Below are 24,488 nucleotides of genomic sequence, written 5' to 3' on the forward strand. Positions count from 1 at the left end.
GGGTCTATATCCCCAATCATGTCCCCATAAACCCAAGTGATCAAGCAGTTGTTTTTCTTCTGTTTCTACTCCCACAGTTTTTCCTCTGAATGTGGATAGTGTTCCTTCTCATAAGTCCCTCTGAATTGTTCTGGATCATTGAATTGCTAATAATAGAGAAGTCTATTACATTTGAGTGTACCTCAGTGTATCAGTTTCTGTGCTCCTTTCACTCTGCATCAATTCCTGGAGGTCTTTCAAGTTCACATGGAATTCCTCCACTTTATTATTCCTTTGAGCACAATAGTATTCCATCACCAACATATACCACAATTTGCTCAGCCATTCCCCAATTGATGGGCATCCCCTCATTTTCCAATTTTTTGCCACCACAAGGAGCGCAGCTATGAATATTCTTGTACAAGTTTTTTTTTCCTTATTATCTCTTTGGGGTACAAATCCAGCAGTGCTATGGCTGGATCAAAGGGCAGACAGTCTTTTATCGCCCTTTGGGCATAGTTCCAAATTGCTCTCCAGAATGGTTGGATCAATTCACAACTCCACCAGCAATGCATTAATGTCCCATCTTTGCCACATCCCCTCCAGCATTCATTACTTTCCTTTGCTGTCATGTAGCCAATCTGCTAGGTGTGAGGTGATACCTCAGAGTTGTTTTGATTTGCATTTCTCTGATTATAAGAGATTTAGAACACTTTTTTCATGTGCTTATTGATAGTTTTGATTTCTTTATCTGAAAGTTGCCTATTCTAAACTGTTATTTCTGAGGAGCAGTGAGATTGATTACTCACTGGCCTCAGGCAGTCATTTTTGCTCTCTGACCTTAAAGAGACTACCCTCTTTGACCAGGTTCTGTAAAATCCTCATAGCCTGTTTATACCAGCTTAACAGGGGTTCTCTTCATCATAACCCTCTTGATATGAAGATACAATAACTATCTGCATAATTATATTTACACAGCCTTATATTTAATTTTTCCCCTTGAAAATGATTGCATTGTGTACATTAGGGTTAAATGTTTTATAGAAAAGGAAAAATTGCTCTAAAACCAACTTATTCATCATCATCTTCTTCTTCCTCCCCCCATCTTCATCTTCCTGGTCATCTTCCTCAACCTTTCTCATCTTTCTTCCTCCTTTTTCTTACTTCTCTAAGCTTTCTGAGCTTGACAACTCTTCCCTTTTTTACCTACATCAGGTTTTCCTTTAGCACAGTATATACAGTGATATCCTTTTCCTTCAGTTTAGCCGCCATCTTTTCTTCCCCCCACCCCTTTTTATTGCCATGCAAAACATACTTCCATATTGGTCATTGTTGTAAGAACACACTGATATGTAACCAAAATCCTAAAATAAAACCAGAAATACACTGATGTGAAAGACAACTTCAACAGTTCTTTCTCTGGAGTTGGATAGCATTCCCCATTGTAAATATTTCAGGATTGTAGCAGTTCATTTCATTACTAAGAGTAGTCAAGTTTTCTTTTTTTTTTTTTAAATATATTTTATTTGATCATTTCCAAGCATTATTCGTTAAAGACATAGATCATTTTCTTTTCCTCCCCCCCCCACCCCCCATAGCCGACGCGTAAGTCCACTGGGCATTAGATGTTTTCTTGATTTGAACCCATTGCTTTGTTGATAGTATTTGCATTTGAGTGTTCATTTAGAGTCTATCCTCTGTCATGTCCCCTCAACCTCTGTATTCAGGCAGTTGCTTTTTCTCGGTGTTTCCACTCCCATAGTTTATCCTTTGCTTATGAATGGTGTTTTTTTCTCCTGGGTCCCTGCAAGTTGTTCAGGGACATTACACCACCACCAATGGAGAAGTCCATTACGTTCGATGATACCACAGTGTGTTTGTCTCTGTGTACAATGTTCTCCTGGTTCTGCTCCTCTCGCTCTGCATCACTTCCTGGAGGTTGTTCCAGTCTCCATGGAACTTCTCCACTTTATTATTCCTTTTAGCACAATAGTACTCCATCACCAACATATACCACAGTTTGTTCAGCCATTCCCCAATTGATGGGCATCCCCTCATTTTCCAGTTTTGGGCCACCACAAAGAGCGCAGCTATGAATATTTTTGTACAAGTCTTTGTGTCCATTATCTCTTTGGGGTACAGACCCAGCAGTGCTATGGCTGGGTCAAAGGGTAGATATTCTTTTAGCACCCTTTGGGCATAGTTCCAAATTGCCCTCCAGAATGGTTGGATCAGTTCACAGCTCCACCAGCAATGAATTAATGTCCCTATTTTGCCACATCCCCTCCAGCATTCATTACTTTCCTTTGCTGTTATGTTAGCCAATCTGCTAGGTGTGAGGTGATACCTCAGAGTTGTTTTGATTTGCATCTCTCTGATTATAAGAGATGTAGAACACTTCTTCATGTGCTTGTTAATAGTTTTGATTTCTTTATCTGAGAACTGCCTATCCATTTCCCTTGCCCATTTATCAATTGGAGAATGGCTTGATTTTTTGTACAATTGATTTAGCTCTTTATAAATATGAGTAATTAAACCTTTGTCAGAGGTTTCTATGAAGATTTTTTCCCAATTTGTTGTTTCCCTTCTGATTTTAGTTATATTGGTTTTGTTTGTACAAAAGCTTTTTAGTTTGATGTAGTCAAAATTATTTATTTTACATTTTGTGATTCTTTCTATATCTTGCTTGGTTTTAAAGCCTTTCCCCTCCCAAAGGTCTGACATGTATACTATTCTGTGTTTACCCAATTTACTTATGGTTTCCTTCTTTATGTTTAAGTCACTCACCCATTTTGAATTTATCTTGGTGTAGGGTGTGAGGTGTTGATCTATTCCTAGTCTCTCCCACACTGTCTTCCAATTTTCCCAGCAGTTTTTATCGAATAGTGGATTTTTGTCCCAAAAGCTGGGATCTTTGGGTTTATCGTATACTGTCTTGCTGAGGTCGCTTTCCCCCAGTCTATTCCACTGATCTTCCTTTCTGTTTCTTAGCCAGTACCAAATTGTTTTGATGACTGCTGCTTTGTAATATAGTTTTAGGTCAGGGACTGCAAGGCCCCCATCATATGTGTTTTTTTTCATTATTTCCCTGGATATCCTTGATCTTTTGTTCTTCCAAATGAACTTTGTTATGGTTTTTTCTAAATCAGTGAAGAAGTATTTTGGTAGTTCAATGGGTATGGCACTAAATAGATAAATAAGTTTGGGTAGGATGGTCATTTTTATTATATTGGCTCGTCCTATCCATGAGCAGTTAATGTTTTTCCATTTGTTCAAGTCTAGTTTTAGTTGTGTGGCGAGTGTTTTGTAGTTGTGTTCATATAGTTCCTGTGTTTGTCTTGGGAGGTAGATTCCTAGGTATTTTATTTTGTCTAAGGTGATTTTGAATGGGATTTCTCTTTCTAGTTCTTGCTGCTGAGCTGTGTTGGAGAGTAGTCAAGTTTTCACAGATAATCATCATCCAATATTGCTCTTATTGTGCATAATATTCTCCCAGTTCCACTTATTTCAATCTGCATCAGTTCCCATAGATCTTTCAAACTTTTTCTGAAATAATCTTGCATATCATTTCTTATAGCACAATAGTATTCCATTGCCAACATGTACCACAATTTGTTCAGCCATTCATCAATTGATAGACATCCCATCAATCTCCAATTATTTGCCATCACAAAAAGAACAGTTATAAATATTTTTGTATGAGTGATTCCTTTCCCCTTTTTAATTTTGTCTTCAAAGTAGTGGCATTCAAAGGATATAGCCATTTGGGTGTAGTTCCAATTTGTCCTCCAGGATGTTTGGATCAGTTCACAACTCTAGCAACAATGCATTAGTATCCCAATTTTGCTATGTCCCCTCCAATATTTATCACTTTCCTTTACATTAACCAATCTGATATGTGTGAGGTGGTACCCCAGCAATGTTTTAATTTGCATTTCCCTAATCAAGAATGATTTAGAACATTTTTAATATGGTTATTGATAGCTTTGATTTCTTCATCTGAAAATTGCTTGTTCACATTCTTTTGCCATTTGTCAGAGATATTTGTTATCATTCCCCCCCCAGTTTATTGTTTCCCTTCGAATATTGGTTGCATTGATTTTGTTTATACAAAATCTTTTTAATTTAATATGATCAAAATTACTCATTTTATATCTTATAATACTCTCTATTTCTTTCTTGGTTGTAAATTTTTTTTATAGGTGGAGCACATTAGATGATTTTATTTTCTGCAATAGAAACATCAATGTGCACATAATTTTTTACTTTACCAGAAAAAATGGATGCAAAACATTTAGAAATCCCTCAGTAGTTTCTTAAAAAGTTATAACTGAAATCAGCAATTGTATGTATGTCCACTCATCATCTTGGAATACTATATGAGCTATTATTATCTGGGAATTAGAACTTGCCTAGGTTTTAAAATTTACCTTGGTCAATTCCTTATTCTTTAAAAATACACAACAGTGGTAGCTTTTAACACTGTGGCTTTTATAATTTAAGACAATTTGAGAAAAGCAAATGCTTGTTTCCTCATTAGAAAATAAAAATACTTTCTCCATAGTTGTCATCCAGTATCAAAAATATTTCACAGTTTGATTTACTTTTATCTATGTGTTATGGGTAATATAAATCTTGTTGGGGGTTAGATATTGACAGCTGATTGATACTACTCAGGTGGCAGATATAGGCTAATGCTGTTAGAGTAACCTATTTAAAGGCAGTGGATGGACCAAATGGACACAGCTTAATCCAATACTTAGTTATTATTAACTATGAGGAGAGGCAGGGACAGAATAAAAGAGATAGGAATAAAGCAGGAAATGCCTTACCCTAATTCTAATATTTCTACCTAAAACCCAGACCCCCAACTGTCCTTCACAAGGTGTCTTCTTAGTCTACCAGGTAGACAACTACATTTTCATACATTGACTACAGATTTAATTCTATCTTACTAGCCCATTCTAAAATTATATTAAATCCTTAAATTATGTATGAAAATTCACAAGTTGCGTCAGCTAACTGTCAGATGTGGCAGTTAGAAATCACTAGCCTTGACTGACTCTCCCCAGCAGAGACACTGATACTGTTCCAGTGGGAGGAAACAGAGTCTCCTACTGGCAGCTTTCTCTCTAGGAGAAAAGCTTTCACTCCAAAGCTGAACTTTCTTCAGCTTAACAGATGTTCTTCCAATTTCTCAGTTAACTCTCAGAGAAATCACTAACAGAGAATCCCAGAGAAAAATCTCTAGCAACCTGCTTCAGAGAGGGAGTTCAAGAGACAGGCCCAACAGTTCTGTAACTGCCTTCCCAACATGCAAATCTTTCTGATGGTTTCTTTTTTTAAACATAATTGAGTTACATTTTAGATTTTATACAATAATTTTAGGCAATTTCAAAATTTTAGTTAATTACATTACCTCAACTCTAACACACCAAATTCTGACTAGGATCATAGAATCTTAAAAACATTTTTATATTGTCAAAATGTCGAATACTCTTCCTCTTTATTCCCAGAGAATGATCCAATTTAATGTTTAGAAGATAAAATAAACTCAGCTCAGCATTCCACATCTGTGGACCTGGACCTTTGCAAAGGAATAGGGATCTATCTCCTCACATCTCTTTGGATCTAAGCTTGTTCTCTACATTTTCACATTTAGTTTTGTTTCGTAAGTAATTGGTCATTGTGTAAATTAGTTTTCCTGGCATTGCTTACTTCACTGCACATCAAGTAGTTCATGTAGTCCAACATCAACTATTTCAATCATCATCTTTGACAATTTGCCAGGTGGGAGGTAAAACCTTAAGGTGTTGATCTGCATTTTCTTCTTAGTCATCTAAATCCAATCTTCCATATGGTCATTAATGGTTCACTATTGCATTGGGTAATATTTGTTCCTATTCTTTGACTCCTTTTCTATTTGGGAGCAACTTTTTGGTCAATTGTTTCTGTTGGTTTTCTATATATCTTAAATATCAAACTTTTAGCAGACTTATATTATACAGACTTTCCCCCCAGTCAACTGTTTCCCTCCCCTTTGGAAACAACTTCAATTTCATGTAATTAAAATGAACTATTTTGTAGTTGTGTCAATCTGGACTCTACAATGTTAAAAGGGAAAAGGAACTTGAGATTATCCACTTTAATTCTCTAATTTTACCTGTAAAGAATCTAAGATAAGAATAAAGAATAAAGCCTAGTGTTATAGGTAGCAAGCAGCAGAACTAGATTAAATCCAGCTTCTCTGCCAGTGTTCTTTCCAATACACTCAACTGCATGCAAGGTAGAGGGATGGGCAGTTTTCTTATTGTATGGCTGTGGATGTATTTGCTTTTTTTTTTTTTAAACAGGTGCCTTTTGGTTTTTTACACCAGTGCTTCCTTATAGAGCCCACCCTTCCTCCATAGAACCCTAAGAAACAAAGAAAGCCTCTTGAGGAAAAAACACCAATACCAGGTTAGTCTCTTCAACTTTTCATTCTCATAGTTCCACACCAGGGAAGTGTTCTCCAGAATCAGTATGTCATTATGCTCAACCTTGGTTTAGCTGCTTAAATGTTTTCACTTGTGGCAGTCAATATATACTATGTTTTGGTTCTTTCTTGGACTTGGAGTAGGTTCTGGCACTATTTACCATCTGTGTCAAAACACTTAAACTATCTTGGTTTCAGTTGTCTCATCATGTCAAATGAAGGGGTTGGTCTTGGTGAGCTGGAACAGAACTTAGAGATCATCTTATTCAACTCCCTCATTTTATAGATGAAGTCTGGAAAGGTTAATAGCTTGACCATATATGTGATTTGAACCTAGATTCTCTGTTAAGATCAGTGCTCTTTACACTAATGACACAGCCTTTCAATACCACTTTAAAATGTGGATTAGAGAACCCTTATTCTCTACTTTTTGACCTTCTAGAAAAGTGGGTAAATTCCATTAGGGTCTGCCATCATTTCCCTAGATATCCCCTAATCTCTTTTATAAGATTTCCTTAAATTCTTCCTTAAAGATCCCATACCAGGGAGCAGTTGGGTAGCTCAGTGGATTGAGAGCCAGGACTAGAGATGGGAGGTCCTAGGTTCAAATCTGGCCTCAGCCACTTCCTAGCTGTGTGACCCTGGGCAAGTCACTTAACCCCCACTGCCTAGCCCTTACCACTCTTCTGCCTTGGAACAAATACACAGTATTGATTCCAAGGCAGAAGGTAAGGGATTAAAAGAAAAAAAAAGATCCCAAACTGTGGCTGTTCTCTCTCTTATAGAAAACAGTATTCAAATTACAAATCTATCTCTTGTCTACATCTCTGCTTCTTATTAGGCTAGATAATTAATAACTAATTAAAATCAACATAAGTAAGGATAAATTAATCCCTCCTATATCTAGATGAATTTTTTTCTTTTGGTATTCAGTGGTTCTGAGAGCAAACTTTTTCTGAATCTGGACTGAATTTATACCAGTTGAGTATCCACAACTAGGTGCTAATACAAAATATATCAGTATACTGGCTGAAGTCCATGTGTTAACAAAAATGGATTACTATAAAATGCTCATCATCATCAATTTTAGAAATTTTGCCACAGTTCTGCGTAGACACCTGATTAGTTTCTTGAGTATTTTTCATATTCATATGAAGATACAAACATCAATAGATATCTTCAAGGCATTTTCCAATTTTGATTTTTATCTTTCTAAAGTGTAAAAGATCTTCCCATTCAAGTTCAAGCATTTTTTCTTCCCATCATTTAATTTCATTTGCATGACAAATTTTATCATCTTCAGAAAGTTGAGTATATAACTGCTTTTGAGATGATCATAGATTTTTCCATTCTTGATTTAAAATCTTCATTTCCTGTGATTAAATTTCCTTTGATTCCTTAAAGTGTTCAGAAATAAAAAATATTAAAAAAAACCCAAGTGAGGTTTTTGGGGTTTTCCAAAGACTGTTAGCTCTCTCTTTTTTCTTTATTATTTCCTTTCTAGCCCCCCCCCTTTTTTATCACTTCTCTTCTTTCAGATTTTTTTTTTGACTAATATCAAAAGCTCTGCTTTATACTTAGAGGCCTATTCTTGGCATACTTTTAAAACTGCCTATACTTTCTTCTCTGATTCTGGAAACTCTCTCTAGGCTTCAGCAAGCTTCTTAATGATTTCTGTGCTCTTCAAATCTGGATTTTGTTCTTTAAGTAGGGGTCACTATCCACTATAAATCGAATGGATGTCATCCAGGGCTTCTTTGGAGCATTAGATAGAGTTCTGACTTTGATAAATGTCTCCAATGCAGAGATAGAACTCGGCAGCTGTAGCCCCAGCAGCCCTTGGTAGGCCCCAGTAGCCAGTCCAGTGCCCTCAGCCCCCATGCAGAAGAAGCACTGCAGCACCTGATGCCACAGCTGACATGCTCTCCTCCCTCAGCCCGGGCAGGTAGTGTAGCCCAAGCATCTGGGGCCCTACATAAAAAGCCTCCGGTCTCATCACCTGCGGGGCATTGTGCTTTGTAATAAATTCTTCTTTCTCCAAAGATCTGCCAGGTAAATTGATCTGCATTCCCCTAATTTAATTTATGGTATCATCCTTTGTATCTAAATCACATATCCATTTTGACCTTCCTTCTGTCATAGTTTCCAATTTTCCTGGCAGTGTTTATTAAAGACTGAGCTCTTATTCTAAAAGCTGGGATCTTTGGGTTTATCAAACACTAGATTGCTAAATCTACTTCATTGATCTACCATTCTATGTCTTAGCCAATACTAGATTTTCTTAATGATTTGTTGCTTTAGAGTACAGTTTGATATCTGGTACAGCTAGACCTTCCTTCACATTTTTTTTCATTAGTTCACTTGATATTTTGCTCTTAAAGATGAATTTTGTTATTGCTTTTCCTAATTCTATAATTATTTGGAAGTTTAAGAGGTATGGAACTAAAAAATAAATTAATTTATATAGAATTGACATTTTAATTATATTAGCTTGGTCATGGGCAATCAATATTTTTCCAATTATTTTGATCTGACTTTATTTGTATGAAAAGTGGTTTATAATTGTGTTCATATAATTCTTGTGTTTTCCTTGGCAAGTAGATTCTCAAGTATTTTATGTTGTTTAGAGTGATTTTAAATGGAATTTTTCTTTCTAGCTCTTGCTGCTGGATTGTTAATAATATATAGAAATGCTGATAATTTATGTTTATTTATTTTGTATCCTGAAACTTGTGAAGATGGGATTAACTCTCCCTTCCCCATTTTTTAGATTTTAGCCACCAGAAATGTATATACCACCACTTAATCCTTAAGTGGATGGGGTGGTCTATGACACAAGTGTGCTAGTGAGTGACAAGTCAAAAATGAGTGACTGCTCCCGGGTTATTTCAAAGCAAAGCAAAAGCTGCAATTGACCCACATAAAAGTGGAAGCACAGGAAGTGACACAAAGAACTGTCTTTAAAAATGGTGGTAACTTCCTGTGAAGAGTTTTTTCTGCTTTGAACTTGGCCTTGGAGGAGCTCCAGCTTGGGGCCTCAGACTGCTCTTGGATTTTCCCTTAGGACTGATATGTGGCTGGATTTTCGGGGGTACTAGCCTCTGGAAAGGTCCCTGGTCTTGAGGAGGCCTTTTGGCTAGAACCCTTGTTTAATTTACCTTTGGGCGTCCCTTTGCTGGGGCCTCTGAAGCCCTGTCTGGTTAATTCTCTCTCTCTCTCTCTCTCTCTCTCTCTCTTTCTCTCTCTCTCTCTCTCTCTCTCTCTCTCTCTCTCTCTCTCTCTCTCTCTCTCTCTTTCCTTACTTTCACTCTTTCTATTTTGTAAATAAACTACCATAAAAAGTCATTCTGACTTGACTTGAGTAATAATTTCGGTGACCACACTCTTATAAATTTAGTCCAACTCATTTAATTTTAACCTTTACAAACTTTACTAGAGTTATTAATTATTTCAACTAGTTTTTTATTTGATTCTCCAATATTCTCTAAGTATAATTCATCTGTGAAGAGTAATAGTTTAGTTTCCTCATTGCCTACTTTAATTCTTTCCATTTTTCTTTTCTAATATAATGACAAATTGGTGGTGATAATGCGCATCCTTGCTTCACCCCAGATCTTACTAGGAAGCCTTCTAACTTATCCCCATTGCAGATGATACTTGCTGAAAGTTTTAGGTATATATTATCATTTTAAAAAATGATAAATGTATTTCTATATTTTTAGTGTACTTAATAGGAATGGATGTTGTCTTTTTTGAAGGTTTTTTTCTGCATCTATTGAAATAATCATATGATTTCTGTTAGTTTGGTTATTAATATGGTCACTGATAGTTTTCCTAATATTAAACCAGCCCTTTAATCCTGGTATAAACCCCACGTAGTCATAGTGAATGATCCTTGAGATATATTGCTGTATTTTCCTTGCTATCTTATTTAAAAATTAACATCTACATTCATTAATAAAATTGGCCTAAATTTTTATTTCTCTGTTTTTGTTTTTCCTGGCTTAGGAAAGTGTACCATATTAATTTCATAAAAAGCATTTGGTAGGATTCCTTCTCTGTCTATTTTCCCAAATCATTTTCATAGTATTGGGATTAATTCTTCTTTAAATGTTTCATTCAATTCACTTGTGAATCCATCTGACCCTGGGGATTTTTTCTTTGGAGTTCATTCATGTCTTGTTCAATTTTTTTTTTTCTGATTTCAGATTACTTAAGGATTCTATTTCCTCTTTTGCTAATCTGGGCAATTTGTATTTTTGTAAATATTTGTCTATTTCACTTAGATTGTCAGATTTATAAGCATATAATTAAGCAAAACAGATCCTAATGACTTTTAATTTCATCTTCATTGATGGTGAGTGCATTCTTTTCATTTTTGATACTGATTATTTGATTTATCTTTCCTTTTTTAATCAAATTAACCAACACTCTATTTTATTTATTCCTCCCCCATAAAACCAACCCCTAGTCTTATATTTTAATTAAATGCTTCTCTTACTTTCAATTTTATTAATTTATCATTTAATCTTTAGGATTTCCAATTTAGTCTTTAAATGAAGATTTTAAATTTGTTCTTTTCCTAGTTTTTTTTAGTTGCATGCCCAATTCATTGAGCTGCATTTTCTTTATTTTACTGATGTAAGTGTTCAGAGATATAAAATTTCCCCTAAGTACTTATTTGGCTGTATCCAATGAATTTTATTGTATTGTAAGTCTCATTAATAAAATTCTTTGACCCACTCTTTTTTAGCATTAGATTATTTAGTCTCCAATTAATTTTTGATTTATCTTTCTGTGGAGTTTTATTGATTATAATTTTTATTGTTATGATCTGAAAATAATATATTTATTATTTCCGCTTTTCTGTATCTGGTTATGATTGGGGTTTTTTTTTGCCTCTTCCATCTCTTCCTTCTCTTTTTTCTCAGTGCAATCCTCTTTTTCACTTGATTTTTTTCCATATCATATCCTAATCAGCTTATTTCCCTATCCTTTAAGAATACACCTTCTAACTGAACTAATACTAATAAGAATTTTAAGAATTACAAATATCCTCTTTCCAAGTAATACATTTCCACATATGGTTTGGCCTTATCGAGTCCCTTAAATTTTTTCTTTCTTATTTATCTTTTTAGGTTTCTTTTGGGTTCTGTTCGTAGATTTCAAATTTCCTGTTTAGTTCTACTCTTTTCCTCAGGAATACTTGGAAATCTTCTATTTCATTGAATACCCCCCCAAATCCCCAAAGAAAATACTCAGTTTTCTTTTTTGGTTAGGTGATTCTGGATTGTAATCTTATATCTTTTGCTTTTCAAAATATCATATTCCATGCTTTTTCACTCCTTTAATGTGGAAGCTGATAAGTCCTGTGTGATCCTGTTTGTAGATCCATATTATTTGAATTGTTTCTTTCTGGCTGTTTGCAGTATTTTCTCCTTGGCTTGGGGGCTCTTACATTTAACTATTATGTTCTTTGGAGTTATTATTCGAGGATTTATTTAGGGAAATTTTCTAATTTATTCTCTTGTTCAAGAATATTTGGGCAGTTTTCTTTGATTTTTTTGGTAATATGTCTTTTTTTTGTCATAACTTTCAGGTAGACCAATAATTCTTAAATTGTCTCTCCTGGATTTGTTTTCTATGTTAATTATTTTTTCAACAAGATATTTTACATTTTCTTTGTTTTTTTTTTATTCTTTTGATTTTGTTTTATTGTTTCTTGATATCTCATGAAGTAATTTGCTTCTAGTTGCCCACTTCTAATTTTTAAGAAATGATTTTCTTCCATCAGCTTTTGAGCCTTTTTTATTTGGTCCATATCTTCTTGCATTGCTTTTGTTTCTCTTTCCCATTTTTTCCTCTGCCTCGCTTAATTGGTTTTTGAAATCCTTTTGAGCTCTTCCAGAATCTGAGTCCAATTCATATTTTTTCTTTTGGACTTTGCATGTGTTTGCTTTGCTTTTACTGTCCCCTTCTGTGTCTATGCCTTGCTTTTTGTCTCCATAAAAATATTATGGTTAGTTTGTTGTTTTTTTTATGTTTGCTCATTTCCCCAGCCATTTTAAAGCTATGTTCTGTTCTCCAGGAGCTTAGGGCTCCCTCTTAAACTTCAGACCTTTGTTGATGCTATCTTATTTAGTCTTATTTCTGGGTTTCTGCAAGTTTCAGTTCTTATAAGATGGAATGATGGCCTATGGGCTGGGAGATGTGAGAACCACCACCCACTGCTGATTCAATTACCCCCTGAGACTGCTGATAGCTTAAATTCTACCCTCAGGTTTGGGTGTAGGCTTTTGTTCTCATTCTGGGCTTGATCAGGTCAGGCACACAGCACACAGTAGACCCTTTTGGCTCCTTAGGATAACTTTTGCCTATTTTTTTTCCTTCAGAGCCATACAGAATAGCTCATCTGACTCTTACTTGCCCCAGCACTGTCTCTGTGTAGCTCAATGTACTGAAATGGCTGTAATTTTCTATTTTCCATTAATGAAGAAGGTAAATTGTTCTGGTAAACAGTTTACACATGCTTGAGGAAAATTTCAGAGGAAAGTAAGGTCAGTTTGACTAATACATTATTCATGGAAGCAAAACATGAAATATATAAAAGAACTTTAAGATTGGAAAGGTTCCCAAATTCTTCTTGTCTCCTTTTTCAGTATGCACAAAACACTACTCCTTAGAGTTTGTCTAAAACAGAATTTATTGGAATAGATGAGAATAGCCAAAGGTAAAATGGATTCAGTAAAGTAGCACAAACTATATTTTAAACCCTTGCCTTCCAACTTAGAATCAACATTGTGTATGGGTTTCAAGGCAAAAGCGTGGTAAAGGCTAGGCAATGTAACACAGATAGGAAGTGTTTGATTTTAACTTAGAACCTCCCATCTCTTGGCCTGGCTCTCAATCCACTGAGCCACCTAGATGCCCTAGACATACTATTTTTTTCAAATAATTTGCTTTCAACAAAACTCCCCAAAGATTTCCCCCCCCCAATACTTATTACCCAGTATACAATATCTAATGCTTATTACTTATATATCTAATAATAATTCCTTTTACATTTTTAAGTCAAGTGTTTTTTTTTTTGCAGAAGATTGACTATATATAATTCAGATATCATAATCCAGCCAGCCATTTCTCCCTTTCATTGCTCTTATGTTATTTCCAGGTATTTTGTCATAACAAAACTTCTATGAATATTTTCATACACACATACCTTTTTAACCTCTCGATAATGCCCTTAGGACCTAACCCTAGTAATGGGATCTCTTGGTCAATGAACACGAACAATTTTACTGCTCTTAATGTATAATTCCATCTTGTTTAAAATAAACAACAATAATTCACAGCTGCTCTAAGCAATGTAATATTAGGCCTATTTCACTATGTTCCTAACAGCATTTAATATGATTACTTTAGACTGTCTGCTTCTCAGTTAACATATATTATGAGGAACCTTTTTCTATATTGGTCCTTAGGCAGCAGACACAATCTGTTGCCAAGACCATACTCTTTCCAAAACAAGTCTTTCCACTTACGTCAAACCCAGTGGAATTTTTGTTCCAGTGTCACTATCCATGAGGGATGCAGTGTTACCTTCATGGTATGATGAGTTTTGTTAGAGTAATACTTTTACAGAATATTTATGCTCTTGCACTGTTGCCCTACCAGAAACTATGTTGGCATTATGGTATACTTAGGTTTAGATCTGCTACTAATTTCATGAAGGTCTGTGTGGGCTTTATCTTATTTTACTTATATAAGGTATTCTATTTATTCTTTCTTATTTATTTTTTGGTTAGATTTATCCAGTTCTGAGAGGGGAAAATTAAAGTTGGCCACTATTATTTTGTTTCTATTTCCATCTGTATTTCATTTATTTTTTTCTTTAAAAATCTAGGTGCTTCAGCATTTGGTACATACAAATCCAATATTGATTATGCTTCATTATCCATAGTAATCCCTCCCAACATAATATAGTTGCCGTGTTTATCCCTTCCAATTATATCTATTTTAGCCACTCTCATTTTCAGTTTGTTTCTTATAAATACCATATTGCCTGGATTTTATCCTTTCTGCTATCCATTTTCTTGCCATGTGTGAATTAATGTTGTATATGTTTAAAAGGAAATGGAACTTATATGCCTCAAAACATTTAACTTATCATTACATTGTCTGGAAAGATAAATTTGATATATGGACATTATTTTGAGCATTTAAAATTCTTCTTTGAACAAGCAGTCATATTTTTTAGCAGTACATTCAAATCCAACAGGAATGGAGTATAAGTATATACTCCAAGGCTCCATGACTTCATCACTCAGGGTACTCAAATGATATAAATACCTATAATGTGCTTTGCAGGTCTTAAAGAGCTGATAGAAATTTTCCACAACTTAGTATATAGTCTTCAAAGATTAATGCAATTTTAAAAATTCTTCATCTGATAGTGAGTCTTTCTATACTTACTTTGCACAGTGGAAAGAGTCCTAGATTTGGTCTAGGAGACCTGGATTTGAATCTGCTCTCTGACAGTGACTATTTGTATGGAAAAGAATTAATTCTTTCTGAGTTTGTTACCTCATTTATAAAAAAAATACATCTCAGAGAAAATACTTTGTTAAACATAAAATACTACAGAAATGCGCAATATCATAATTATCATTAGTTAAGTTGGTTTTCAGAAAATAGATGATCACCTAATTGTAATCAGAGCTCCTTTAGCCCTCCCTCCCTCCCCAGCATAGCCTTAGAGATCCCAATATTACTCATACACAGAATTGTAGTTATTGTTTTCCTTTATAAAATGAGATAATATATGGAAAGAACATAGCCCACTGCCTAGAATGTAGTATATGCTTAATATTTGTTTCCTTCCTCACTTAACTTCAATAGAGCTCTGGTTAATAAGTGCTCAAGTGCTGAACAAAGAAGGTTTAATGATTAATCCTCTCCATTCTTCTTCCCTGACCTGAATGTTTAGAAAATACTTTTTGGATTGATCTCCCCAGTTCAGTTATATTCTGAGATGTAGAAACTTCCAACGGAAAATCAATATGGAAAGAAAGCACTTAAATAAGAACATATAAATTATTATCAGAAGATTTCCTGCTACTTTGGAAGACACTTGATGAAATTCCCTTACAGATGTGGAAAGAGAATTTCTGTCTCAGACTTCTTGCTGCCGCTGTCATGACAGAAAGACTGCTATGGGAAAGAAATTCTGGCACACATTTCTTGCCACTATTATTATAAGATGTAGATAGTACTCTGGTCATTATTTTGAGCTTTTAGATATTGTTCCAGGAAGTGCAAAGGTTACGACATCTGCAGAAGTGAATTTGGGAAAGAGGATACAGCTCCTTTTTTAATCACCCATTAGGTGACCTTGTTTTCCCTCTTCTATTACTTGTTTCCAGATATGTATCCCCTTATCTTCCCCTCCTGCTTTTTATAAAATTCCATTTTTCTGTGCATTTTATGTTTTAACATTATATATAAGATTGCTGAAGCCAGTGCTCTAGGCTCTAACTTTTTTTTAACATACACATATCCTTGCATTCTGAGAGTAAATAAAATTTGTGGATAACTATTTCTGTATCATTAATTTGGTGACTGACTGAAGTACCTAATTAATGGACCCTTGGATGATATTTATTTTACAGATAAACACATGAAACCTTGTTGATTTCTTGTTCTTGTTCACATCCTTGCTTTATGAATACAAAGGGCAAATGAGCTGCCAAATATATAATTTGGCCAAAATTTTTATCTAGATTAGAATTTTTTAGGTTAAATGTGATAATGGAAAATACATTGGTGCCATCAGAAGTTTGGATTTGAATCCTATTTTTAACTTCTATTATTTGTGGGATTATTATAATCAAGTCACTTCTTGGCCTTTGATTTCTCATCTGTCACTTGGGATAGTTCATTCTCACTCCAAAGAATTCTGACTTAGCATGCCAGGAATTGGTTTTCCCATACATGATAGTCATTTTCACTAATACAATTAATTTCTCCTGCCAATTGGGTCACAATAAGGATGCAGGAAGTCCTGGTTTCTTGAATTAATCAATCTTGTCTACCACTAAATCAATGAATAGCTAGCTCAGGATTGTTCACCAACACTAAGTAAGTAATAAATAAAAATAAAAAGGCAAGACCAGACAGCATCATGCATATTCTATATGCCCCATGTGATGGGGAGCAATTTCTGCTGAGAAGCATGCCTGTGGCCTCTGCAAGGGCTAGAAGTTGCAGAAAGAGATATACAGTACATAGTTTGGGTGTGAAAATGGAAACTTTAAAAAACCAAACCACTCCCATTCTTAAAGACACATTTCTAAAGTAAGAGGACCAGAAAAGTATTACTAATTAAATATCTTGAGTTCTTAGAATGAAAGAAAAGTATATATAAGAAGATTGCTTTGTTTCACAGTAGGATATTCAATTCAAATTTAATTACTATACTATTTTAACTTTTTTTCCTTACATCAATAGTATTTTGTTTCTTTGACAGGCTTATGAATTTTGATGACCTGTGTTGTTTTTAGCAATTGTATATTTATAGCTTAGTAGCTATCTCCATTCTAAATGTTGACCTAACTATGTCACTATTATGATATTTTTAGGCAAACTGCATTTTCATAACCAAATATGACACTTTGGCAGCCCAATTGTAATGGGGTATCTTCTATTTTTATTTTTACTTTCCTCTCTGAAAGGGTTAGGTTTAGAGTTAGGATTAGCGACTCCAAGTCTACTCCCAATACTGAAATATTTTATCCTGCTCAAGAAATTCCAGATGATTACTGTTACAATTAATTTCTAATAAAAATTAAAAAGAAAAGATGCTATTGAAAGCATATAATACAGTTAATTAAATCAAGATGGCTAATGAGATTCACTTTCATAACTGCTCTATGCACCAGTGCCAAAAGATTTAAAGGCCATTCCCTTCTAGTTGTTGCAAGGGATTAAGCTGGAGATACCATATGCTTCAACCATTTTATATTTGGCAAATACTCATTAAGCAACATTCAAAATCTTCCTGCATTTTCATGTTGAGTACAAAAGAATAGTAAGCTTTTATCAAAACTTACTTAAATTGCTCTTTCCAACCAAGATGAAAATATATCCACAAAACAAATACAGAAGTGAAAGAACCAATAAGGAGACTAAGTGAAATAACATTCAAGAAAAGAAAAACCCAAAAGGTAGGCAGAGAACATCTGGGTCATGGGGTGAGAAGAGAGCAGAGCCAGCAAGGAGGGAAGAGCAAACTATCCTCTCACCCTACCACACATATCTGCTGTCCCAGGTCCTGAACCTAAGCTTATATCAACATTCAGACCCTAAGATCTTGCTTGGGCAAATAGTGATGCAAGCCAAACCATTTCAAACATGTGGACAAGTCCAGAGTCCCAGCCCAGGACAATCTGGGCTGAAGTGGGCTTATACGTGTGGGCCCAGAATGAAGCCAGGAATCCCAGCCTGGGCTTGGGATGAGTACATGGTACACAGTTCGGGGTGGCTGATAGCACCAAGTACTAAGTATTGATCTTTTTGCCTAAAGATCAGGGAGGAGCTCCAAAACAGGGCAATCAAGGGAGTGCCTGATTGGATCAAGTACACAATGAGACCAAAAACTTGAGCTTAAGCCTGGGGCTAGGATTTGACCAGCTCCTGACATGATTAAGTTCAGAATAAGATCAAACATTTATGTCTAAGCCTGAGGAACAAGCTATTAGCATCTCAAGGGTCAATTGAATCAGCAGGGGGGAGGAGTTCTCAAAGCTCTCAGACCATCACATCATCCCCCAAGAGCTGAAACTGGTAAAAACCCAGAAAATAAGCTGAAAACAACATTAAGGTAGGTCTGAAGTTTAAGAGGGTACCCCAACTTCCCAGAAAATAAAGCCCATCTATAATTAGATAGAAAAAATGAGCACACAACAAAAAAGCACCTAACTCTAAAAAATTTTATGGAGACAAAGAGCAAGGAACCAATACAGAAAGGGACATTGAAAGCAAGGAAACACACATAACATCCAAAAGAAAAAAAAATTGATTGGACATAGATTCTGGAAGAGCTCAAAAAAAGACTTCAAAAACCAATTAAGAAAATCAGAGGAAAAGTGAGAAAGAGAAATGAAAGTGATGTGAGGAGAAATGAAAGTGATGCAAGAAGAAATGGGCCAATTGAAAAAAGAGAACCATAAATTGACAGAGGAAAATCATGTCTTAAAAATCTGAATTGATCTTCTAGAAACTAATGATTTCATGAGAAACAAAGAAACAATAAATTAGAATCAAAGTAATAAAAAAAATAGAGGAAAATGTGGAATATCTTATTGAAAAAACAACTGACCTATACAATAGATCTAGAAGATGTCATTGTGTACTCTAGAAATTCCCAAACATGTAGCCTATAAGATCTTATGAACACTGAGTTTTAGGACTAGCTTGTAAGTTGGAGACCCCAAAGCTTGTACTTGTTCCCTGTTCCCATGAGAATCCACCCTGAAGGGAATCTCAGGCTAGCAGTTTCAGACTGAATAATGGACCATAAGGCAAATGGCAATCCAAGTTAGGTGAGGCTAAGCAAATGCTAAGTACTCTTTTTGTCTTGGGTAGTCTTACCCATTGTATCAGAGACCCTTTTCCCAAGGAGACCCACACTTGGGTAGGGGCCATCCTTTTAGTATTAATTGGAAGTAACCTCTTCCCTTACTCCCTAGCCTCTAGTTATGATTCTTTTCCCAAGCTTGATTGTATCCTGTCAATATGGTTTGAAGACTCCCATTTCCTTGTAGGCATGGTGATGTCAATAAATCATATTTCCCTGTCCCTTGGTTTCCCAAATGGTAAATGGGTTCTCCAAATTCTTTTGTTCCTTGCTGTTGTCAATCTAGCGTGGTTGGCTCTCCCAGGTATCAGTGACCAGAGCAACCAGAGACTCGAGTCTTGGGACTCGGTGTGGGTGTGTGGCACGTAGCTCTGTGTGGAGGCCTTGAGGAAAGCACTGAACCCCTTTCCTTAATTAAAGAGTGATTTTTCTGACAACTTAATAGTTCTGTGTTTTTTCCTAATCAACACATAGACAATTTGAGAATTATTGGACTACCTGAAAGCCATGATCAAGAAAAACCGTGGACATCACATTACAAGAAACTATTAAAGAAAACTGCCCAGAGATCCTCGAACAAGAAAATAAAATTCAAATTGAAAGAATTCGTAGATCACCTCCAGAGAGAAATCCTCAAATGACAACTTCCAAGAATGTAATAGCTAAATTCAAGAGCCACCAAGCTAAGGAGAAAATTCTTCAAACAATCAGAAAGAAACCATTTAAATATCATGGAACTACAATGAGAATCACACAGGACCTAGTGGCTTCTACATTAAAGGATCAAAAGGCATAGAATATGATATTTAGGAAATATTTAGGTTTATAACCCAGAGTCACCTGCTCAGCCAAACTGAGTACATTCTTTCAGGAGAAAAAATGGACATTCAATAAGATAAAATATTTCCAAGCATTCCTGAGGAATAAGTCAGACCTAAACAAAAAAAATTGAAGTCCAAACACAAGACACAAAAGAAGCCCAAAAAGTAATGATGCACTTGAGGATTTCTATGTGAACTGAAAAGACCTCCAGGAATTGATGTTGAGTGAAAGGAGCAGAACCAGGAGAACATTATACACAGAGAGCAATACATTGTGGCACAATTGAATGTAACAGACTTCTCTACTAGCGGCAATGTAATGATCCAGGACAATCCAGAGGAACTTATGAGAAAGAACATTATTCACATCCAAAGAAAGAACTGTGGGAGAAGAAACACAGAAGAAAAACATATGATTCATCCTGTGGTTCCATGGGGATATGATTGGGGTTTGGGCGTTAAAAGATCACTCTATTTCAAATATAAATAATATGGAAGTAGGTTTAGAACAATGATATATGTACAACCAAATGGAATTGCCTGTCAGCTCTGGGAGGTGGGAGGGAAGAAGAGAGGGAAAGAAAATTAATTATGTAACCATGAAAAAAATATTCTAAATAAATAAATAATTTTAAAAAAACCTTACTTGGCAGTGGCTGGACTATGAAATCATATATCCAAAGTTCCTGAATAATTTCTATTCCATACCCTTTAATAGGGTTGGAATCTACTGCAGTTTAACATAATGTAGCAATAAAACATTTTAATCAGTATCAGAATTTTAATTCTGTCAATGATGTTGCATGCCAGTTGTAACTGACAGCATAGAACAATAAACTTTTTATTGAGTGCCTTGCAAAAATTCAAAATTAATCATCTCTAAGGTACTATATTAGACAATTTTTAAAACCTAAAGAACCCCACCAGGATTCTACTCTTTTCTTTTGAGAATTTCATTGTAGATTTGACACCCTAAACATGTACATTTTGCTGTTTTTCATTGTCACATAAATGACTCATATTGCTTTTTATTAAGTTTATATAACAATAACAGTGTTGCCAAATCATTCCATATTGATCACATATTTTCATGGAAAATGTAAAGTGTTAGAGGAAAAAAAGTGTGCCAGTCAGAGCCCACATATTCTTATTTTTTCCAATGTGACCTATAGTAGAATTTCTAAATTTCCTAAAAGATGTCTCCCAGATGTTACCTGGATATTTGAAACTTAGGGAAGCCAGTTTTGGAAAGTTTCACCACTCACCTTCTGAGAGTGTCACTGGGTGTATGATGCCTCTCCTATTACCCCGTGGTAACTTTCACTACTAAGCTTTCTCTTCTGTCATACTTCTGGAGATAGATTAAAAAATCTTTCAGACTGTAACCCTTTTGTTTCTTAAACATTTCCTTAGGTATCTGGCCCTGGACCAGTCTACCTTACAGCTAGAAGCTAGAAATTGGATCTATTGGCGCCTGGGGGTGGGGGCATATGCAAGAGGATGCCCTGTAGCCCAAGTGGAAAGGACCCTACCAAGTCTTCCTCACTAACCCCTCCCCCACAAAGCTTAAGGGAGTTTGACAGCTGGATACATCTGATCTCACATAAAGAGGGCCCAATCCCTGAATGCAGGTGAGTTTGATTTCCCATGGGGATGTGTATTTTGGGAGATCCAATAGACAACATACAAGGATACTCAGACCATATTGTTGTCATCTGCTTCTTTTTCCAGGTCAAATATTTAGTGAGGTTAAATCAGAAACATTTTCTTTTCTGTGACAAAAGAATTCTTAGAAATCTTAGAAAAGAGAGACTTATTATCTATCTTGGGTTACCTCAAAGAGACATCCAATTTTACTTATATTTGTTGTTTAATATGGGATTAACATTTGTATATAAAGTAAGCTCTGAAATGTATGTAAATCAAGAGTTTAAAGAGGATTTAAAGCAGTGGTTCATATTGGTGTTATATCTAATTCATTTGAAGATGGTTTGTGGTTGACAGTGCTTTACTATACACAACTCCTTTGATCATTTGCCTAATCAGTTGGAGCCCTTTGTTTAAACAAGCATTACTTGTGTCAACTTTATTTCTGGAAACCCCAAGTTTGCCTCTGGCCTTTGGGAACTTTATTTTGAGGAAAGTCCCAGACTGACCTTGTACCTGAATGAACAATAAACCTTAAAATATTTAATGCTTCCAGTTTAAGTGGGACTAGTAAATATTATCAAATCTTAAGTACCTTTTTTGTCTTAGAAGTTTCTCCTATTGTATCAGAGACCTTTTCCAGATAACTTGCCCCTGACTGGAACCATCCTTTTATAGTTTAGGACACTCCCTGATACTCCAGCCGTAGGCTACAGCCTCTTTTCCAAGCCTGCTTGCAATCTGTCAGTGTATGTTTACTGTAATTAATTCCCCAAAAGGTATTTAAGTCCCCAAGTTCTATTATTCTTTGGATAATCATCTTTGGCGGTGTATTCTCCCAGAGACACTGTTTCCAGAGTCCCAGAGCTTTGGCTCTGTGTGGTATTTAGTCTTTGGCTCTGTGTGGTGGCTGATTATTAAGGACTTATCTCTTATCCTGATTAAAGATTTGGTTTTTATGACTACTTTAGTGGTTAAAAATTCCTTTCTGAGACCATTGACTAGGGCTTTGCTCACCCAGCATGTGAAGACTGTTATAGCTGAACAGGTGGAAGAAACCAACAAGAAGGTTCAACGGCTGAGATGGTGATACAGCAAGGCACAGTGGAGTGCTCAGGGTGTGTTGGAGCACAAAAGACAACACGGCCATCCAATGCAGCTGAGGAAGTCTCCAGGTGTAACGACTTTTCATGCCACTGGACCCAGGCTTCCAACGCCCAGAGAGTGGGACTGTCTCTGTGCACTGATTTTTCCACTTAAATCTCTTTCACGCACAAGTATCTTTGTGTACACATGCACAAAGACAATTGTCATTCTCGGCTTCCAAGAGACTACTACCAGTGGTTAAAAGGCCTCATTTTCATTATGGCTTTTGAACTGAGTTTTGATCATTTATTTGGCACTCATACTATTTACTGACCATTTCTCATTGGGGTATATATAATTTCTTTAATTAGATCATAAATCCCCAAGAGTAGCATCCATGTCTTATATTGGCCCAATATTCACAGGAGGAAAAATGTTTATTAAAAAAGCAAAATTTTATAACTTCTGGTATGGTACTTAAGTATAACTTGAATTCTAGCTTTGACATGGAGAAGAAAGTAAGCCTGCAGAAAAGCAACTCTCTTGAGTCATAAGTGTTCTTTTCTCCAATATAGAACCAAAAAAATTAGTAGCCCTATAAAAGTAGAAAACTTCCAGGAACATCCACTTTTTTTTATGATGGGTAATTCCTATGTAAGTGAATGGCTTCCAATTTTTTTCAAACTTCAATTATAATTACTAATTGATCTAAATTTGATAGCATAACAACCCAGTGGCAATCAGTTAAACAATGATGAACAAGCTGTTAGTTCCAACTGTTCTAAGAATTCATGCATGTGAGGTAATTAAATTTAAAAAACAAACAACTAACTCTCAAACTAAAAATCTCAGGAAGTCTGCCTATTAGAATCTGCATTTGGATTCCCCTCTCACTGGGAGATCTGGCAATGATCTCATTCATTTCATTAGTATAGACACTAAAACAGGAGAATTCAGCTCTCAAATTCAGTGGTTTTTAAGAAATTGCATAAAAGATCCCTAATAAAATGTTGGACTATTAGGCAGAAATTTCTTTTTTTTTTTGTATTACTCTTAGAAATAGAGCTTTTAAAACTACTTGAAACAGTGAAACACAAGTTCTAAATCACCAGATGCCATGGGACACAAGTCAGCTTGGCATTTTTCTATGTAAAAATGCATACCTATTTCTGATCTCAGCAGTTTTCCCCAACATGCTGCTTAAGCAGATGCTAATGATAAGGCCTTCTGTTGTCTATTAACTGCTGTTTTGACAGCAACACTAAACAGAAGTAGTTGTCATCCTCTATAGCTATTATTAAATAGTAACAACAACCACAATAGACACAAGCTAATGCAGTAAAGTCTCTCAGTGGGTAGTAGAACTTGCATGTGTCTGTCTGAATGTGAAGAAAGGTCTTTTAAGATTTGAAGGACAACAATACCTCCTTATTTGTAGTCCCCAACACATTTCTGTATTCTATCACAAGTATGGGGCTAAAAGTAAAAATTGTTACATTAAAAAATATTTATCTATATTGATTTTTCATAATACAAGAAAAAGACCTCTAGAGTTTGCTATTTCTGAATTTTATCTCCAGATCAGACCAATCTACATAACAGTTTAACAACCTGTAATACTGAACAGAAAATTTATTTCATTTTTTCTTCTTTTCTGATCACTTTTATATAGTGCTAAAAGAATAATGCAATTAAGTTTATACATTTCATTTAGTTTACAGCTGATTTTATGTTCCAACAGAACATTAAAGGGTATTTCCATCTAAAGTCATAAAATTAAAAGCATAAAAGACTTCCAAGATTCTTAGTTTTTTAAAATTCCTTTTTTAAATCATGCTTATAATTT

General features: G+C 35.3%; 1 protein-coding gene across 3 annotated transcripts in view; it reads right to left on the reverse strand.

The window, feature by feature from the left end:
* Positions 1–24,488, reverse strand: part of TMTC1 (transmembrane O-mannosyltransferase targeting cadherins 1) — a 291,956-nt gene that overhangs the window by 104,357 nt on the left and 163,111 nt on the right. The window lies entirely within an intron of this gene.

The sequence above is a fragment of the Monodelphis domestica genome, chromosome 5 (genome assembly GCF_027887165.1).
Source record: "Monodelphis domestica isolate mMonDom1 chromosome 5, mMonDom1.pri, whole genome shotgun sequence".
Taxonomy (NCBI): Eukaryota; Metazoa; Chordata; class Mammalia; order Didelphimorphia; family Didelphidae; genus Monodelphis; species Monodelphis domestica.